Raw genomic sequence first — 20481 nt, 5'->3', positions numbered from 1 at the left:
TTAGGCAAGCAGCATTTTCCCAAGGAAGAAAAATAGGTGCCTAAGATTTGGAGGAATGTGGATGCTACCAGCACCTTGTGCAAGTGCCTGGGTGAGGAAATGTCAGTGCTGCAGGGTGCTGAGACAGTAAAGAGAGCAGTGGCACAGTGCAGTTTGTAATGACCTGGCACAAAGTGGCTAAAGTTGCCACCTCTCTGGCTTTATAGGTGTGCTGAAATCAGAATAAGTCAGGGTTGGAAGGGGCCACAAGGATCAGCCAGTTCCAAGCCCCCTGCCATGCCCAGGGACACCCTACCCTACATCAGCCAGGTCACAGCCTCAGCCAGCCTGGCCTTAAACACCTCCAGGGACAGAGCTTCAACCACCTCCCTGGGCAACCCATCCCAGCCTCTCACCACTCTCATGCTCAACAACTTCCTCCTCATGGCCACTCTGAATCTCCCCACCTCCAGCTTTGCTCCATTCCCCCCAGTCCTGTCACTCCCTGAGAGCCTAAAAAGTCCCTCCCCAGCTCTTTTGTAGGCCCCCTTCAGATCCTGGAAGGCCACAAGAAGGTCACCTGGGAGCCTCCTCTGCCCCAGCCTGCACAGCCCCAACTCTTTCAGTCTGTGCTCACAGCAGAGCTGCTGCAGCCCTCTGAGCATCCTCCTGGCCCTTGTCTGGACACAATGCAGCATCTCCACATCCCTCTTGTAATAGAGGTTCCAGAACTGGATGCAGTACTCCAGGTGGGGTCTCAGCAGAGTTGAGCAGAGGGGGAGAATCACCTCCCTCGACCAGGTTTGTGGCTACTATGTGAAGCACTACACAGCACTCCAATGAGAGAGCTGGAGTTGGTCAGCCTGGAGAAGTGAAGGTTACTGCTGAACTTCCCTGTGGTCTTTCAGGGATTACAGAGGCTTGATCAGAAAGCTGGGGACAGATTTTTCAGTAGGGCATGTTGTGACAGGACAATCTAACGTGTCAATATCATACGAGTGAAGTGTGTTTTGTTTTCTTGGAGGTCTCTGCCACCCTGGTGGATTCTGTGAAAGGAGGACAAGTGAGAAAAGTAAGAGTGCTGTCCATCCTTGGTCATGGAATCATAGAATCATAGAATCATAGAATCATAGAATCAACCAGGTTGGAAGAGACCTCCAAGATCAGATCTTTCAGCTCACTGAGTCCAACCATCAACCCAGCACTGCCAGGTCACCACTAAACCATGTCACTAAGTCATGTATGCATTCAGCTTTGCAAGAGGCATTAGCATCATTACATAAGCAAAATCAGTGTCAAGGGCAGAGGTCAGAGTTTCAGAGCGCTCCGGAGGGAGCTGAAAGCCGTAAGTACCTTTAGCGATCTGCTGCCGATGAGGGCTGTCAGGCACCACGCCAGAGAGCTGCTAGTGCAAAACATGCAATACCTGCAGCATCCTCTGTGCTCAGGGACAATCAGGTGCCTTACACCAGGCTGGGTAAATACAGATTTCAGAGCTGCAGCCTCCAGCTTTGGCTGCTCATGCTGGCGTTACCCAGATATGCAAAGCCAGGCTCATTATATAGAATCACAGAATCAGGCAGGGTTGGAAGGCACCACAAGGGTCATTCAGTTCCAACCCCCCTGCCATGGGCAGGGACACCCTACCCTACATCAGCCTGGCCACAGCCCCATCCAGCCTGGCCTTAAACACCTCCAGCCATGGGGCCTCAACCACCTCCCTGGGCAACCTATTCCAGCCTCTCACCACTCTCATGCTCAACAACTTCCCCCTCATGTCCAGTCTGAATCTCCCCACCTCCAGCTTTGCTCCATCCCCCTAGTACTGTCACTCCCTGACAGCCTAAAAAGTCCATCCTCATCTTTTTTTGCAGGCCCCCTTCAGATACTGGAAGGGCACATAGAATGATTAGGTCACTGTGCTGGGGGAAAACAGTGTAGAATCATGGAATTGTTTTGGTTGGAAAAGACCTTAAAGATCATTGAGTCCAAGCATTAACCCAACACTGCCAGCTCACCACTAAGCCACATCCCTCAGCAGCACATCTACACAGCTTTTAAACCATCACTTGAAACCACCAGAATGGGACTTTATTTGCTCAAAGAAGAGGTCATGCAATAGGAAGGAAATACAAACCAGGGTGAGCTGCCATAGAAAGCTGTCAGCTTTGCTGCAGGTCCCTGTGACTGATGAGAGGGTTATGGGATAGGATTATTGCCTCTATCCGCTTTAGAGGGGTTATGCTGTTCTTTATTTGAGGGATGGAAATGCTTTAAATAGCTGCAGTTCCATGTTTCATTTACCCTCGAGGCTTTTCCCAGTGAGGAAGTTCTGGATGTGGCTACCTCAGCAGTCGTAGCAGGTTAAAAATCATAGGGCTGCAAAAAAAAATCACTGAGTGCACATTTATTTCTAGAGGGAAATTCAATAGAATAGAATCATAGAATCATAGAATAAAACAGGTTGGAAGAGAACTCCAAGCTCAGCCAGGCCAACCTAGCACCCAGCCCTGGCCAATCAACCAGACCATGGCACTAAGTGCCTCAGCCAGGCTTTGCTTCAACACCTCCAAGGATGGTGACTCCACCACCTCCCTGGGCAGCCCATTCCAATGCCAATCACTCTCTCTGACAACAACTTCCTCCTAACATCCAGCCTAGACCTCCCCTGGCACAACTTGAGACTCTGTCCCCTTCTTCTGGTGCTGCTTGCCTGGCAGAAGAGACCAACCCCACCTGGCTACAGCCTCCCTTCAGGGAGTTGTAGACAGCAAAATTACCTCATTGTCTTGCACATCAGCCAGCTTCAATAGTGGTGGCTCTTCCCCTTAACTCTGCCCTCCTGGGACCCCACCTTGAACACTGCATCCAGTTCTGGTACCCCATCATAAGAAGTACATGGAACTCGTGGAGCAAGTGAAGAGGAGGGCCACAAAGATGATCCAAGGGCTGAGTACAGGCTGAGGGAACTGGGGTTGTTCAACCTGGAGACAAGAAGATTCTGGGGAGATCTTAGAGTTGCCTTCCAATACCTGCAGGGAACCTATAGGAAGGCTGAAGAGGGACTTTTCATAAGGGTGTCTGGTGACAGAACAAGGGGGAAATGGTTTTAAGATCCAGAGTTAGACTGGATCTTAGGAAGAAGCTCTTCACTATGAGGGTGGTGAGACACTGGAATGGGTTGTCCAGAGAGGTTGTGTATGCCCCCTCCCTGGGGATGTTTAAGGACATTGGAATGGGCTGCCCAGGGAGGTGGTAGAGTCACTGTCCCTGGAGGTGTTGAAGCAAAGCCTGGCTGAGGCACTTAGTGCCATGGTCTGGTTGATTGGCCAGGGCTGGGTGCTAGGTTGGACTGGATGATCTTGGAGGTTTCTTCCAACCTGGTTGATTCTGTGATTCTGACAAGGTTGAACGAGTTCTTGAGTAACTAACCCCCATGGCAGAGGGTTGGAGTACATGGCCTCTAAGGTTGCTTCCAACCTGAGCCGTTCTTTGATGCTACCACTGTACCACTGTGATTCATGTGGAGAGGCAAAGTGCAGATATATCAAAACAAGCCTTGTTTTCTTATCTCAGAAAGAAAATTAGCTGCCATTAATTGTGTCCAATGTGAATTATCAGCAACGTTTTTTAAAGCATAGTTCTGTATATTGAATGGTGAAAGAAGTTTGCAACTCAAGATGCGAATTGTTGGAGCGAATTATAGAATCCCAGAATCCAAGCCTGCTGAGGGGTTAGAAGGGACCTCTGAAGAAAGCAGAGTCAACTACAGCAGATCTCCCAAAAATCACAGTGTCCAGGTTAGTTTGGAATCCCTCCAGAGAATACTTTAAATATTAGAATCATAAATCATAGAATCAGGCAGGGTTGGAAGGGACCACAAGGAGCAGCCAGTTCCAATCCCCCTGCCATGCCCAGGGACACCCTACCCTGGAGCAGCCTGGCCACAGCCTCATCCAGCCTGGCCTTAAACACCTCCAGCCATGGGGCCTCAAACACCTCCCTGGGCAACCCATTCCAGCTTCTCACCACTCTCATGCTCAACAACTTCCTCCTCATGGCCACTCTGACTCTCCCCACCTCCAGCTTTGCTCCATTCCCCCCTCGTCCTTTTAGTCCCTGACAGCCTAAAAAGTCCCTGCCCAGCTTTTTTGTAGCCCCCTTCAGATACTGGAAGGCCACAAGAAGGTCACCTGGGAGCCTCCTCTTCTGCAGACTGATCAGCCCCAACTCTTTCAGTCTGTGCTCACAGCAGAGCTGCTGCAGCCTCTGAGCATCCTCATGACCCTTCTCTGGACACTCTCCAACATCTCCACAGCCCTCTTGTAATAGAGGTTCCAGAACTGGATGCAGTACTCCGGGTGGGTCTGAGCAGGGTGGAGTAGAAGGGGAGAATCACCTCCTGGTCCCTGCTGGCCACACTTCTGCTGCTGCAGCCCAGGCTCTGCTTGGCTTTCTGGGCCTTCTCTTCATTAGAGAAGTTACAGAGTATTATTGTACACAAATCCATCCTTTGGGTTTTAGTGTCAGGAAGCCTCTAATTCATTTATCCTGTACAAATCTTGGATAGACCAAGAAGGATGGAAAGGGAAGATGGCTGGATGTAAGAAAATCTCTCTCTGGAGCTGGAGCAGAACAGGTCACATTTTCAACTGCAGATACTTAAGGACACAAACCTCAATCCATGTTTAACCTCAATGCCTAGCCCCATTTGTCAGGATGATTGTGTGTTTCGCTGAGGTGCTCTGAAAGACAGCACAGAGTTTCCAGCTGCCCTTTAAAGGACATCATTTCTGAGCTCTCTATGTCTGCTAGAACTGAAACATCTCTTCTCAGAGTTTTGGTGGGGGTTTGTTGCTGTAATTAGCACAGATGTGAGGAAGGGCAGAAGCCTGGGGGAAGGGATTATGTATGGTTTGTTCCCAAGCTCAGCAGATGTTTGGCAGCATTGAAGTTCTTCACAGAGAGAGTGACTGACATTGGAATGGGCTGCCCAGGGAGGTGGTGGAGTTGCCATCCTTGGAGGTGTTGAAGCAAAGCCTGCCTGAGGCACTTAGTGCCATGGTCTGGTTGATTGGCCAGGGCTGGGTGCTAGGTTGGACTGGCTGAGCTTGGAGGTCTCTTCCAACCTGTTTGATTCTATGATTCTATGACTTTATGATTCTATGAGACAGGCCTGCTCTGGCACTTTGCAGAAGGCACTTAAATGCTGGAACTCCATCCAGGGAGCACTGTGATCAATCCAATTGCACCTTTCTGGTTTGTTGATTGGAAACTCAGGCTGCTGAGTACATTTTCTATTTCAGGTTAGCACCGATGAACCAAAGCAATCCAGACAGGCATCTGTGGCCATATTCAGTGTTGCAGAAGCTGTGCTACTGTTATTTTGTGGGCTTTGCATAAGCAGTTTGACATATTGCAGGTGATGGTAATCTTTCACCTGGGCTTGGCTTCAGTTCTGTCCTTGGGAGGTAAACTGGCATTTGAGTGCTGCACTGCTGTGCACACACAAAGTGGGTGAAGTGAATCAGAGGTATTTATAGCAAGTTCTTTCCTGATAGGATCATTTTTGTTCCATTCATTTCCCCTTTTCCTTTCCCCTGCTTTTCCCTGACTCTCCTTGAATCAAATAAGTTTCCTGGTACCTCCTGCTGCTTGTTCCAACAAGACTTTTCCTGCCAATGCTCTTTTCTTTTTGGATGGGAATCATAGAATCACAGACTATGACAGTTGGGCTTAAACATCATCGAGTTCCAACCCCCTTCCATGGGCAGGGATATCTCCTACTAGATCATAGAATCATAGACTATGACAGTTGGGCTTAAACATCATCGAGTTCCAACCCCCTTCCATGGGCAGGGACATCCCCTACTAGATCATAGAATCACAGACTATGACAGTTGGGCTTAAACATCATCGAGTTCCAACCCCCTTCCATGGGCAGGGACATCTCCTACTAGATCATAGAATCACAGACTATGACAGTTAGGCTTAAACATCATCGAGTTCCAGCCCCCTTCCATGGGCAGGGACATCTCCTACTAGATCATAGAATCACAGACTATGACAGTTGGGCTTAAACATCATCGAGTTCCAACCCCCTTCCATGGGCAGGGACATCTCCTACTAGATCATAGAACATAGACTATGACAGTTGGGCTTAAACATCATCGAGTTCCAGCCCCCTTCCATGGGCAGGGACATCTCCTACTAGATCATAGAACATAGACTATGACAGTTAGGCTTAAACATCATCTAGTTCCAACCCCCTTCCATGGGCAGGGACATCCCCTACTAGATCATAGAATCACAGACTATGACAGTTGGGCTTAAACACCATCAACTTCCAACCCCCTTCCATGGGCAGGGACATCTCCTACTAGATCATAGAACATAGACTGTGACAGTTGGGCTTAAACATCATCGAGTTCCAACCCCCTTCCATGGGCAGGGACATCTCCTACTAGATCATAGAATCATAGACTATGACAGTTGGGCTTAAACATCATCTAGTTCCAGCCCCCTTCCATGGGCAGGGACATCTCCTACTAGATCATAGAATCATAGACTATGACAGTTAGGCTTAAACATCATCTAGTTCCAACCCCCTTCCATGGGCAGAGACATCTCCTACTAGATCATAGAATCACAGACTATGACAGTTGGGCTTAAACATCATCGAGTTCCAACCCCCTTCCATGGGCAGGGACATCTCCTACTAGATCATAGAATCATAGACTGTGACAGTTGGGCTTAAACATCATCGAGTTCCAGCCCCCTTCCATGGGCAGGGACATCTCCTACTAGATCATAGAACATAGACTATGACAGTTAGGCTTAAACACCATCGAGTTCCAGCCCCCTTCCATGGGCAAGGACATCTCCTACTAGATCATAGAATCACAGACTATGACAGTTGGGCTTAAACATCATCTAGTTCCAGCCCCCTTCCATGGGCAGGGACATCTCCTACTAGATCATAGAATCACAGACTGTGACAGTTGGGCTTAAACATCATCTAGTTCCAGCCCCCTTCCATGGGCAGGGACATCTCCTACTAGATCAGGTTGCTTAAGGCCACATCCAACCTGGCTTGGAACACTTCCAGGCTTGCAGCCTCCACAGCTTCTCTGGGTCACCTTTTCCAGTGCATCACCATCCTCCTGGGGAAGAATTTATTCCAAATGTCTAACCTAAACTGAGCTTCTCCCACTCTGAAGTTGTTGTCCCTGGGCCTACCACTCCATGCCTTTGTAAAAAGTCCCTCTCCAGCTCTCCTGCAGCCCCCTTTAAATGCTGGAAGGAGTGTTAGAAGCCTTAAAGAAAACATCTCTGTTAGATGTTTGCAACCAGGCTGGCTTCTTATGGAGTAATACAACCATACCCTATGTGGAGAGCTAAAATATTGGGGATTTTGGGACAGAGCCATGGCAATCCCTCTGAAGGAGCCTGAGAAACAACTGATGGTACACACAACAAAAAAGAAAACCTGGCCAAGGAATTGTGCTTCAGTTGCTACATAAATAAAAGCAAACTCCAGGGAAAGGATTTCCTCTGGTGTTTATCCCAGCTACGTTTTGGAGCAGGAGGGGAAAATTGTGGTTTCACTCAGCAGTGACATTTGTTTGGATGTGTGGAGGAACTTGTGTGATTCTTTTAGTGGCTGCACAACTACAACCACAGCCTGCTTAGTTCTGATCTGCAAAGGAAGCAAAACCATCAACTCCTCTGCAGACTTACCAGTCACAGAGTCACCAAATATGAGGGGCTGGAAGGGACCTCAAAAGATCATCCAGTCCAACCCTGCTGCCAGAGCAGAGGCACCTTTTGGGTTGGGTTTTTTAACAGTCCACTTTTCAGTTTCATTTTTTCAATCCCACTTCTCCCCCATCTCCTTCCTTTCCTCTCCACCTCCTCTTTTCCCCATCTTCCTCCTTTTTTTCATCTCCTTCCTTTCCTCTCCACCTCCTCTTTTCCCCATCTTCCTCCTTTTCTTTTCACCTCCTTCCTTTATTCTCCATCTTCCTCTTTCCCCCATCTTCCTCCTTTTCTTTTCATCTCCTTCCTTTCTTCTCCATCTTCCTCTTTCCCCCATCTTCCTCCTTTCCTATCCACCTCCTCTTTCCCCCTTCTTCCTCCTTTCCTCTCCACCTCCTCTTTCCCCCATCTTCCTCCTTTTCTTTTCATCTCCTTCCTTTCTTCTCCATCTTCCTCTTTCCCCCATCTTCCTCCTTTCCTCTCCACCTCCTCTTTCCCCCTTCTTCCTCCTTTCCTCTCCACCTCCTTCCTTTTCCCCCATCTTCCTCTTTTCCTCTCCCTCTCCCTCCTTTTCCTCTCCTTCTCCCTCCTTTCAGCACCACCACCCTATCCACCCCATTCCCTCTCTTTCCTCTAAACCCAAAGCACCTGGATGCTGTTGGAGTCTCCTCCCACCCCAGGTGGGACTACTTTGCCCTCCTTGCCCACTCCCCTTTATAATTGGCCCCAGGAAGGGGAGCAGCCCTAAGTTTGCCCATCTGGGCAGAGGGATCCTCCTCCTGTCATCACTGGTGAGTCCCTGTGGTGCACACTGGGTGAATGGGAGTGGGATCTAAAGGCCAGGGGGCCTGGTGGCCCCCTGGTTAGGCAGGATAGAGACTTGATGGTCACTCTAACATCACTCATGGGTGCTGGTTGGGTGTCCTTACCTAGGTTGAGATCCTCTCTGTTCACCTGTTTCTTTCTGCTCACTTTATGATGAGCTTAAGTACTTGGCTGAACTGGAAGCTCATGGTGGGTGTGTGTGTTGTGGTGTTGTGTTGTCATAGAATTGTTTGGGTTGGAAAAGCCCTCTAAGGTCATCAAGCTAAACCTTCAACCCAACACCCCCCATGGCCACTAAGCCATGCCCCCAAGTGCCATGGCCACAGGTTGCTTGAAGACCCTCAGGGATGGGGACTCCACCTCCCTGGGCAGCCTGTTCCAGTTCATGACCACTCTTGCAGCAAAGAAACTTTACCCCATCTCCAACCTAACCCTTTCCCAACACAATTCCAGGCCTTCTTCTCTATCAACTGATCCTAGGGAGGAGAAATCAACCCCTACCTGGCTCCAGCCTCTTTTCAGGGAGCTGCAGAGAGCCAGAAGGTCCACCCTCAACCAGCCCAAACACCCCCAGTTCCCTCAGCTGTTGCTCCCCAGCTCTGTTCTCCAGACCCCCTCTCAGCTTGATTACCCTTCTCTGGACCTGCTCCAGTTCCTCAATGTCTGCTGTGGTGCTAAAAAACAGCTATGTCACTTGAGGTGTGGTCTCACCAGTGGGAATTCAGGAGGTATTGGCTCCTGCTGCCCCTGGATGCTGTGGGAGCAGCCTGCACCTGCTGCAAACTCTCTCATCATCTCTGTGCATGAAAGGTGTGAGTTTGATGTGTGGGCTTTGGCTGAGGGACATCAGCTAAGGATGAGTTCTCAGCCTTCTCCCTGAGGTTCTCCTTTTACTGCTGGTGGGCTGAGGAATTGCTTTTTGCAGAGGGTTTCCTCTGTTTCAAGTAAAGCTGTTTGCAGTTTAGCCAGGGCAAGTTCCCCACTTCTAATTTAAAGTCAGTCACAGGGTTCAAAGAAAACATGAAACCTCTGAAATAACACTAAAGATATTTCATGTCTGTGCAGGAGAAAGATAGCTCATCTCTGGAGGCCATGGCCCTGATGGAACTGCTGTGGGAATTACCAGGCTCATTGTGGCCCTATGATGCTGTCCTCTGTGGCTTCCACCTTCTGGTTAGTAAAGAAAGCATGAGGAAAACATTTGTAGAGTTGTAAAATGGTTTGAGTTGGAAAGGACCTTGAGGATCATTTAATTCTGACTGCCCTGCCACGGGCAGGGACACTTTCTGCTAGATCAGGTTGCTCAAAGCCTCATCCAATGTGTGCAGGGAGGAAGCATCCACAACTTCCCTGGCCAAGCTGTTCCAATGTCTCACCCTCCACACTGGAAATAATTTCTCCCTCATCTCCAGTCTAAGTCTGCCCTCCTCAAGCTTCAATCTATTCCCCCCTCATCCTATCACTACTAGCCCTTGTAAGAAGTCCTTTCTTGTCTGCTAATAGGAATTCCTACCATTGCTTTTCCTTTGGGCAGTGGTAGTGTAGTAGCCACAGGGATGTCAGGACCATATAGTGGAGGAGACATTATTCCTGAGATTGCAAACAAGGGCAGGGAACCCTGGAGCACACACTAGGAGATTGCAGCTGGTTGGAACAGGGCTCTGACACTCATCATTTAACCAACTGCTTTACAAACAGTTACCCCATGGTCTGGTAAATGATCGAGGCAAACATTCTGCTCTAACACCTTGTGCTGATTTGAATCATAGAATCAGGGTTGGAAGGGACCACAGGGATCAGCCAGGGTGTGGATGTGCTGGAGTGTGTCCAGAGAAGGGCCACGAGGATGCTCAGAGGGCTGCAGCAGCTCTGCTATGAGCACAGACTGAAAGAGTTGGGGCTGTGCAGGCTGCAGAAGAGGAGGCTCCCAGGTGACCTTCTTGTGGCCTTCCAGTGTCTGAAGGGGACTACAAAAAAGCTGGGGAAGGACTTTTCAGGTTCTCAGGGAGTGACAGGACTGGGGGGACTGGAGCAAAGCTGGAGGTGAGGAGATTCAGAGTGGCCGTGAGGAGGAAGTTGTTGAGCATGAGAGTGGTGAGAGGCTGGAGTGGGTTGCCCAGGGAGGTGGTTGAGGCCCCATGGCTGGAGGTGTTTAAGGCCAGGCTGGCTGAGGCTGTGGCCAGGCTGCTCTAGGGTAGGGTGTGCCTGCCCATGACAGGGCGTTTGGAGTTAGATGATCCTTGTAGTCCCTTCAACCCTGACTGATTCTATGATTCCATATATGCTTGTAAATTATGCCACACTGCAGATACTGCATCATTCCTGAACTTCCAGCCAGCTGAGTTAGTTTGCTATATTTGTGGGAGAGTGGGAAACTCCCAAACTGTCTCACACCCCTAGCTGGTTACAGTGCAATGGAGTGTTTTTTATCACCTGGATAGAGTGACCCAGTCCACACCTGTCTGAGTGCTCCCCACAGTGCCTTTGCTAACTCTTGACAAGTACATATCACAGAGTCATGGGTTGGTTTGGAAGGGACCTGCCAAGGCCATTTAGTCTAACCCCACTGTGGTCAGCAGGGACCTCTGCAACTAGAGCAGGTTTCTTACAGTCCCAGCACAACTTGAGACTCTGTCCCCTTGTCCTGTTGCTGGTTGCCTGGCAGAAGAGCCCAACCCCACCTGGCTACTGCCTCCCTTCAGGTAGTTGTAGATGATCTGGTTTAGGTTGGAAGGGATCTTAATGATTGTCTAGTTCCAGCCTCCTCTCCCATGAGCATGGTCATGCTCCACTAGACCAGGTTGCTCAACGTGGCTTTGAAGCCGTCCAAGGAGTCTCATTGCTATTGTGGCTGTTCACAGGCTCACAGGATGCTAGGGGTTGGAAGGGACCCAAAGAGATCATTGAGTCCAACTCCCCTGCCAGAGCAGGGCAATACTATCTAACACAGATCAGAGGGACGCATCCAGACAAGCCAGGTCTTGAACTCTGCTTGGAGAAGCTAGGGTGCAAGATCAAGAGGAGTCAGAACAAGGGATACTGAAGGTGCTTTGAAGTGAGGTTTTCTCCTCCTGCTGCAGAGTGTAACGTTAGGTTCAACCAAAGCTGCTGTAGAGCCCAACTGCAGCAGCGAGAGAGGGATGGAGTGGCAGCCATGGGAGATGGATGGACTAGCAGCCACCAGCAGGGTGCTCTGTTCATGAGAGGAGAGGAATTGTGTGATTATTTCCTTAGGAAAAAAATGAAATCTGATTTCTCTAGGTTGTTTTTTTCCTAATGATTTTGAGGTCTCAAAGCTTTTCTCCATGGCTTTTAGCACTTAAAAGGGCTCTACTCATGGCTTCTGCAGTGTTAGAGTAAGATGTGATTGCTCATCTCCCTTTGGGAAAATCAGACTCAGACACAAAACCAAAGAGCACCATAAATCAGAGGGAAAACATGCTTTTACAGATTGCCATGAGGTCAGATGTTTGGATTTACATGAGAAATGACTCTGCCAGCATTAACTGTCCCAGCACAACACTTCTAATGTGAATCAGTTTATAGGAGCTTCACTTATTGATGTGTTCAAACAAGCTCTCTAAAGGAAAAAACCATCCATCAACTATCTAATTAATTTCCCAGTCAATAAACAGTGGGTTGATCTGTATGACAGCAAGTCTACCTTAATCCCTGTATTTTGAATCCTGCAGGAGAGCCTTGGATGATGCATTGCTATTCACACACACAAGAGAGAGCAACAGGAGAGTGCTAAAGTCCTCAAGTGATTGCTGCTGTATTTTAAACAAATATCTCCTTTCTAAAAGAACTTAGGAGGTTAGCTAAGTAAGAGTGGAATCAATTCCACTGTGTGCTTACTACAGGGTGTGGGTTACTAACATCTCCAGAATAACTTCATTCCTTGGCCTGAAATCCTTTTGTCGTAGAATCAGCTAGGTTGGAAGAGACCTCCAAGCTCAGCCAGTCCAACCTAGCACCCAGCCCTGGCCAATCAACCAGACCATGGCACTAAGTGCCCCAGCCAGGCTTTGCTTCAACACCTCCAGGGACAGTGACTCCACCACCTCCCTGGGCAGCCCATTCCAATGCCAATCACTCTCTCTGACAACAACTTCCTCCTGACATCCAGCCTAGACCTCTCCCAGCACAACTTGAGACTGTCTCCCCTTGTCCTGTTGCTGGTTGTCTGGCAGAAGAGACCAACCTCACCTGGCTACAGCCTCCCTGCAGGGAGTTGTAGAGAGCAATGAGGTCTGCCCTGAGCCTCCTCTTCTGCAGGCTGCACACCCCCAGCTCCCTCAGCCTCTCCTCACAGGGCTCTGCTCCAGGCCCCTCACCAGCTTTGTTGCCCTTCTCTGGACACATTCCAGCACCTCAACATCTCTCTTGAATTGAGGAGCCCAGAACTGGACACAGCACTCAAGCTGTGGCCTGAGCAGTGCTGAGTAGAGGGGCAGAAGAACCTCCCTTGTCCTGCTGCCCACACTGCTCCTGAGCCAGGCCTTGAGAGGATACAGACATGGATAATGGGAAAAAAGATTGGCCTTCATTGAGAGAGATGATGACCTGAAAAGCAGCCAGTGACTGGAGATGGCTGTGTGTTGGACATGAAGGAAGTCCTCAAGCTCTGCAGAGCCTGCAAGGGTGGTGGAACACTGGAACAGGTTACCCAAAAAGGTGGTGGAAGCCCCATCCCTGGGGACATTCACAGGCAGACTTGATGAGGCTCTGAACAACCTGACCTAACTGGGGATGTCCCTGCTTACTGCAGGGGGGTTGTGCTAGATGACCTTCGAAGGTCCCTCCCAACCCATCCTATATTTAGACTTCAGATGGCTGAATTGCTTCCTCCTCTGATAGAGCCTGACTTCCCCTAGCTCTTGCTGAGCCTTTACTGCATCCTGTTTGGCTTAAGGCTTAGCAAGGTTATTTTTAGCTGGGCTGTATTTTTGATTGTGCCTCTGGTCTCTGACCCAACATGATACACAACAAAATAAACCCAGACTGCCTTTGTGAAAGAAAAGGGAGGGATAGCCCAGTGCTGTCTTCTGGGGTCTCTTCTCATTAAAAAGACCTTGAGAAGACCAACTGAGATCTCCTCATGGGCAGTTTTGCATCTCATTGAAGGTTCAAAGACCAACAGCAGTGAACTTAATGTTCTGTGGCATGGATATGACTGGATTTAAAGTTGCCCATGGATTCATTTTGGCATTGTGTGCTCCCAGAGGTGATAATTAAGGCTTTACCTCATAATTCCTTCCAAAAGAGTCCTAATTTGCTTTATTTAAGCATTTCAAAGCTCTTCCTTATTCTGTTCTCAGAGAAAAGGAGTGTCTGTACTGCTTTCAGCCTGGGTAAGATTGCTGTTACAGGGAGAAATGGGAATTGTGCTTGTCCCTGGGTACCTCTGGAGAGAGTTGTTTTATCAGATCCCAGCAGTTATAAGGGACAGGGCTCAGCACTACAAATACTTCATTGGATGCTTTGTGTCAAAAGGACAAGACTTTATTATAATATGCTTTCATCTCAGATTAAGGTAACATTTCATAGTATCAACCAGGTTGGAAGAGACCTCCAAGATCATCCAGTCCAACCTAGCACCCAATCAACCAGACCATGGCACTATTCCCCTGTAAAGTAACTCTCCTTACAATGTACAATCATAGAATCAGTCAGGGTTGGAAGGGACACCAAGGATAATCCAGTTCCAAGCCCCTGACATGGGCAGGGACACCCTACCCTACGTCAGCCTGGCCTTAAACACCTCCAGCCATGGGGCCTCAACCACCTCCCTGGGCAACCCATTCCAGCCTCTCACCACTCTCAGGCTCAACAACTTCCTCCTCATGGCCACTCTGAATCTCTCCACCTCCAGCTTTGCTCCATTCCCCCCCAGTCCTGTCACTCCCTGACAGCCTAAAAAGTCCCTCCCCAGCTTTTTTGTAGCCCCCTTCAGATCCTGGAAGACCACAAGAAGGTCACCTGGGAGCCTCCTCTTCTCCAGCCTGCACAGCCCCAACTCTTTCAGTCTGTGCTCACAGCAGAGCTGCTGCAGCCCTCTGAGCATCCTCCTGGCCCTGCTCTGGACACACTCCAGCATCTCCACATCCCTCTTGTAACAGGAGCTCCAGAACTGGATGCAGTACTGCAGGTGAGCTCTCAGCAGAGCAGAGTGGGAAAATCACCTCTCTGTCCCTGCTGGCCAGGAGGAGGTTGCTCTCTTCTCTCAGGTGGCCAGCACCAGAACGAGAGGACACAGCCTCAGGCTGCACCAGGGGAAATTTAGGCTGGAGGTGAGGGGAAAGTTCTTCACTGAGAGAGTCATTGGACACTGGAATGGGCTGCCCGGGGAGGTGGTGGAGTCGCCGTCCCTGGGGCTGTTCAAGGCAGGATTGGACGTGGCACTTGGTGCCATGGTCTGGCCTTGAGCTCTGTGGTAAAGGGTTGGACTTGGTGATCTGTGAGGTCTCTTCCAACCTTGGTGATACTGTGATAACTTCTCCTGCTGCAGCCCAGGCTCTGCTTGGCTTTCTGGGCTGCAAATGCACACTGCTGGCTCCTGCTGCCTGAATGAAATAATTTGAGTGTTTTAATTGTGCTGCCATGCTCTGAATGACTGTTACCCTGCTGAAATGACAAGGTGTGCTAGTCTGAAGCTAGCTGGAATATTTTGGTGAGAGGAGTTAGATTATAAGGTGTTGAAAGGAAACAATGGTGATTGCTACTGCACTCATGGGCTTGCTGAGATGGACAAACCCAAGAATATAAATATAGATAACAGAGTTTTCTCTCTGGCTTTGGGCTGCACTTCTATCTCTCTACTCTGTTGTCTGTGTAACTAATCCTTCTGCTTCCTAACCCCTCTGGCTAATTCTCCAAACTCACCTTGAATGTAAGGCAAAGTCTGGGGTAAGGTAGAGAGGTGGAAGGGTGGTTGGGAGCCCCTCCTGGGGACTCTGGTGTCTGGGAGGGCTGCTGTGTTTCTGTATTACCTTTAACTTTTCTATTTCAATATCCAGCTGTATATATTGTAAATATCTGCTTGTATACTTCCCTAAGCTGTAAATATAAACCTTCATTCAATTTCCAGCTCATCTGTGTCTAGTCTGGGTGATTTCCTTAAGTGTGGGAGGGGCAGGTAACACCCAAATCATCACACAAGGTTACACAAATAGGACCAGATTTAAGGCATTGAAGCAAATCTAACCACTTACAAATTCAAATGCCAGCTTGAAGTTAACAGTTTTAAATCCAGATCCATCAAATGTTGTAGTTCTCAAGATATTGCCTTTGTGGATGCTCACCTCAACACCAAGACAATGAAATAAGAATTAAAGATCAGTGAAATAACTTTTGTTAAAGGTAACTTTGCTCCAATGTGTTTTGAGGCTCAGGGGTGACCTTATTGCTGTCTACAGCTACCTGAGGGGTGGTTGTGGCCAGGAGGAGGTTGCTCTCTTCTCTCAGGTGGCCAGCACCAGAACGAGAGGACACAGCCTCAGGCTGTGCCAGGGGAGATTTAGGCTGGAGGTGAGGAGAAAGTTCTTCACTGAGAGAGTCATTGGACACTGGAATGGGCTGCCTGGGGAGGTGGTGGAGTCGCCATCCCTGGAGCTGTTCAAGGCAGGATTGGACGTGGCACTTGGTGCCATGGTCTGGCCTTGAGCTCTGTGGTAAAGGGTTGGACTTGATGATCTGTGAGGTCTCTTCCAACCCTGACAATACTGTGATACTGTGTGATACCTGTGAGCAGCAGTTCTGTATGAGGTCAAGAAACACCAAGAACTGAACCTGGCAGCAAGTGTGGCTGAGTGGAGGGTGAAGTCACTGCTGCTAGCACAGCTCAAAGCCTGGCTTGGGGAACAGGAGTGGCAGTTTGGAAATTTCTTGGAGGGGCCCTGACCATGTGGAGTTCCATAATGCTGCAGGTACATTGTTGGTAGCTGCTGAGATCATAGAATCAACCAGGTTGGAAGAGACCTCCAAGATCATCCAGGCCACCCTAGCACCCAGTCCTACCCAATCAACCAGACCATGGCACTAAGTGCCTCATCCAGGCTTTGCTTCAACACTAGAAACTGAGTGCAACACATAGGATGAGGAGCTCACCTTGGGGTCTTGCACATCATAGGTTCGGCAAACTACTCTTTGTTACTTAAAGAAAAAGATTCAGTGAAAGGCAAAAAAAACCCCAGAATAAAAACAATTTTCAATTAACTCTGTCCTTCACTTCTTGTTGAGCTAATTTATGCTCTGAAGAAAGTTCTTGCCTCTCATTAGAGTAAAAAAGTGGGAAATGATCTGATGGGAAACTTGAACTATCATAGAATCATAGAATCAAGCAGGTTGGAAGAGACCTCCAAGCTCAGCCAGGCCAACCTAGCACCCAGCCCTGGCCAGTCAACCAGACCATGGCACTAAGTGCCTCAGGCAGGCTTTGCTTCAACACCTCCAGACATGGTGACTCCACCACCTCCCTGGGCAGCCCATTCCAATGCCAATCACTCTCTCTGCCAACAACTTCCTCCTAACATCCAGCCTAGACCTCCCCTGCCACAACTTGAGACTCTGTCCCCTTGTTAGAGTTTGGCTTGGGCCTCTCTGCAGGAATCTCCATTCCCACAACACTGCCCCCCCCCTTCCTCTGATTGAATGCAGGGAGGAAATGGATAAGGCATTTGCAGCTCTGATTTCTTTTTCCATTTGCTTCTAGTATCTGTAGCTATTGGAGAGGAAAGGGTTCGGAGTCATCCCAAACCAGTTTCTTGCTTTGGCAGGCAAATGTATGGAGCTATGTTCAGGCTTATACTTCCTCTGCTTGTTGCTCTCTTCTTGCATGCCTGGCTGAAATGAAGATGGAAGAGCTGGATGCTAGGTTGGACTGGATGATCTTGGAGATCACTTCCAACCTGGTTGACTCTATGACAATGGAAAACCAGATTGTTTCAGCCTTAGGGAAGGCATGCAAGAGGTGACATGAGTTCACCAACTCACTTGAAGAGCTGGAAGGGATTTTTGTCCTTTTAACCCAGAAAGTGCTATTAGATTGGATATTAGGAAAGAAATCTGCATGGAAAGCACTGTCAGGCATTGGAACAGGCTGAGCTCTCTGCCTTGATTTAGAGCATGTCCCAGCTTACATTTAAATATTTTACTGCACTGGCAGCCAGTCTAAAACTTTGTTCTCCTTCAAAGAACTCAGAATTAAGTTTGTAATTCAGTCAAACTGTGGTTAGGCTTAGTATGAAGTGTGTTATGTAGTTAGGAGGGGCTAGCACTGAAAGCTGGTTACCAGAGTCTCCAGCTGAGTTCCCTCTGTCCTTCTGCCGTGTCAGACACTCAAAGTCATGGAACAACCTTATTTTAGTTATCTCCCTAGTGTCTGCCTGGTGTGATGCCCAGTCTCTGAAGAGCTTTCTGCCCACAGGTGCCCTGTGGTGTATGGTGTTTTTAATTCTCATTTTATACCATACCATTGGTTGCCTGAAAAGGGGTCTAAGAAGTCAAGAAGTCCACATGACAGGGGGCTGGAAGCACAGGGACTGTATTGATTTATCCCAAGCCCTTACATCTTCTGCATTTAGGGCTACTCTGAAATTGCAGAGCTTTTGTGTGTAGTGAGAAGCAGAGCCTCCTGTAAGTGCAGCTGGTTGCACAACTGAGCTGTCTAATCCCTGTAATCCAGCTTAGTGCAATATTTATTGCAAATCATTTCTCCACTGAGGTGGGGCTGATGATTGTATCAGGCCCTTTTTTTTTCCCCCTTCTTATTTTCTTTTCTAAATTGCTGTTCTTTTTGCTCTTTTATTTTATTTGGAAGGCTGGAAAGGGGCAGGGATGCCCTTTAATAACATAATTCACCTGGGATAAAGCTTTGCAGTGGAGATGTGAGGATGTAGAATCAGAGAATCAGCCAGGTTGGGAAAGACCTCCAAGATCAGCCAGGCCAACCTAGCACCCAGCCCTGGCCAGTCAACCAGACCATGGCACTAAGTGCCTCAGCCAGGCTTTGCTTCAACACCTCCAGGGACAGTGAGTCCACCACCTCCCTGGGCAGCCCATTCCAATGCCAATCACTCTCTCTGCCAGGAACTTCCTCCTAACATCCAGCCTAGACCTCCCCTGGCACAGCTTGAGACTGTGTCCCCTTGTTCTGTTGCTGCTTGCCTGGGAGGAGAGACCAACCCCACCTGGCTACAGCCTCCCTTCAGGGAGTTGTAGACAGCAATGAGGTCTGCCCTGAGCCTCCTCTTCTCAGGCTGCACACCCCCAGCTCCCTCAGCCTCTCCTCACAGGGCTGTGCTCCAGGCCCCTCACCAGCTTCATTGCCCTGCTCTAGACACATTCCAGTATCTCAACATCTCTCTTGAACTGATGGCATCAGGAGTGTTTTGAAGATATAAAATAAGGGCTTTGCAAATTAGAAACAAGGGAACCCTGTGGTGGCTTCAAGATCCATCCCTGCTAGTGATGAGTTCCCTTTTAGCACTGGAAACCAGTAGCTGGATATCCTGGTGCATAATAGCCACCCTTAGCTATGCCATTTCCTTTCAGGTTGTTTTGTTTTGATTATTATCTTTAATTCCCTAATTCATCTCCCCATGAGTTTAGCTGTGCTGTAATCAGAACTGCTTGGATTAGACATTAATATTTATAACAGAGATCAGATAAAATCCCTCTCTGACACAGGGCCATGTGCTCATGTATAATTCTAGCAGTCTGGCAGGTACCAGCTGCAGAAGAGCAACTTCATCTTCAAGCTGCTCCCTCCTTTCAACACCATTTCAAGTACTTGCATCAAACTTGTAAAGCTGTTGATTCTGGAGATGGTATAATTTGTGTGAGCAGGTCAGGTGCAAGAACTGGAGGTGTCATTTTGGCCACTCAGACCTGTACAAGTCACAGCATGCTCATCTTCTGGGCACCTCAGCTGCAGAATGCAATTGCTCAGTAGCCTGAAATGAGGATTTATTGGACTGTTATATATAGAATCACAGAATCAGTCAGGTTCCTCAAGAGAGAAGTTGAGGTACTGGAAGGTGTCCAGAGAAGGGCAAGGAAGCTGGTGAGGGGCCTGGAGCACAGCCCTGTGAGGAGAGGCTGAGGGAGCTGGGGGTGTGCAGCCTGCAGAAGAGGAGGCTCAGGGCAGACCTCATTGCTGTCTACAACTCCCTGAAGGGAGGCTGTAGCCAGGTGGGGTTGGTCTGTCCTCCCAGGCAAGCAGCAACAGAAGAAGGGGACACAGTCTGAAGTTATGCTGGAGGAGGTCTAGGCTGGATGTTAGGAGGAAGTTCCTGGCAGAGAGAGTGATTGGCATTGGAATGGGCTGCCCAGGGAGGTGATGGAGTCACCATCCCTGGACATGTTGAAGCCAAGCCTGGCTGAGGCACTTAGTGCCATGGTCTGGTTGATTGGCCAGGGCTGGGTGCTAGGTTAGACTGGCTGATCCTGGAGGTCTCCTCCAACTTGCTTGATTTCTATGATACCCAGGTAAGAAGGATTTATCCAAAAGTTAGGCTTTAAATTCTCTTCATGGCTCTGAAAATGATGGGCCCAGACCTGAACGTTTTCTGGGCTTTATTCCAGACCTTTGAACCCTTCACCAGAGCACAGAGCCTCATCCCACCATAAACAGGAGAAAAGACAGACTTAAAATTCTTATCTAGTATTCAAAGACAGGTTACAAAAGAGCAGAAATTCCATTTTGGCTGAAACAAATACCAAAGTCAAATAAGGAGGCAGAGGATTGCATGCAAGAAATATGAAGGGATATAAAATCAGGTGAGGTGTCTGAATACACACCAGTGGCAGCTCAGTTGTCAGGTTTCTAATGCATTTCCCTTTCTCCATCTGTAGTGAAGCAGCACTTCCTGACCGTGCTAGATCTAAACCTCTGTTTATTTGAAGCATAAATAGTGG

General features: G+C 48.8%; 1 long non-coding RNA gene across 1 annotated transcript in view; it reads left to right on the top strand.

Annotated features, from left to right (window-relative positions):
• Positions 1-9652: 9652 nt before the first annotated feature.
• LOC135177911 (uncharacterized) overlaps positions 9653-20481 on the top strand; it is a 33609-nt gene continuing 22780 nt past the window's right edge. Inside the window, exon 1 of the long non-coding RNA XR_010303240.1 lies at positions 9653-9735. This is a non-coding gene — a long non-coding RNA (uncharacterized LOC135177911). The remainder of the gene's footprint in view (positions 9736-20481) is intronic.

The sequence above is a fragment of the Pogoniulus pusillus genome, chromosome 8, assembly GCF_015220805.1.
Source record: "Pogoniulus pusillus isolate bPogPus1 chromosome 8, bPogPus1.pri, whole genome shotgun sequence".
NCBI lineage: Eukaryota > Metazoa > Chordata > Aves > Piciformes > Lybiidae > Pogoniulus > Pogoniulus pusillus.
This window is presented reverse-complemented; position numbering and strand designations above follow the sequence as displayed.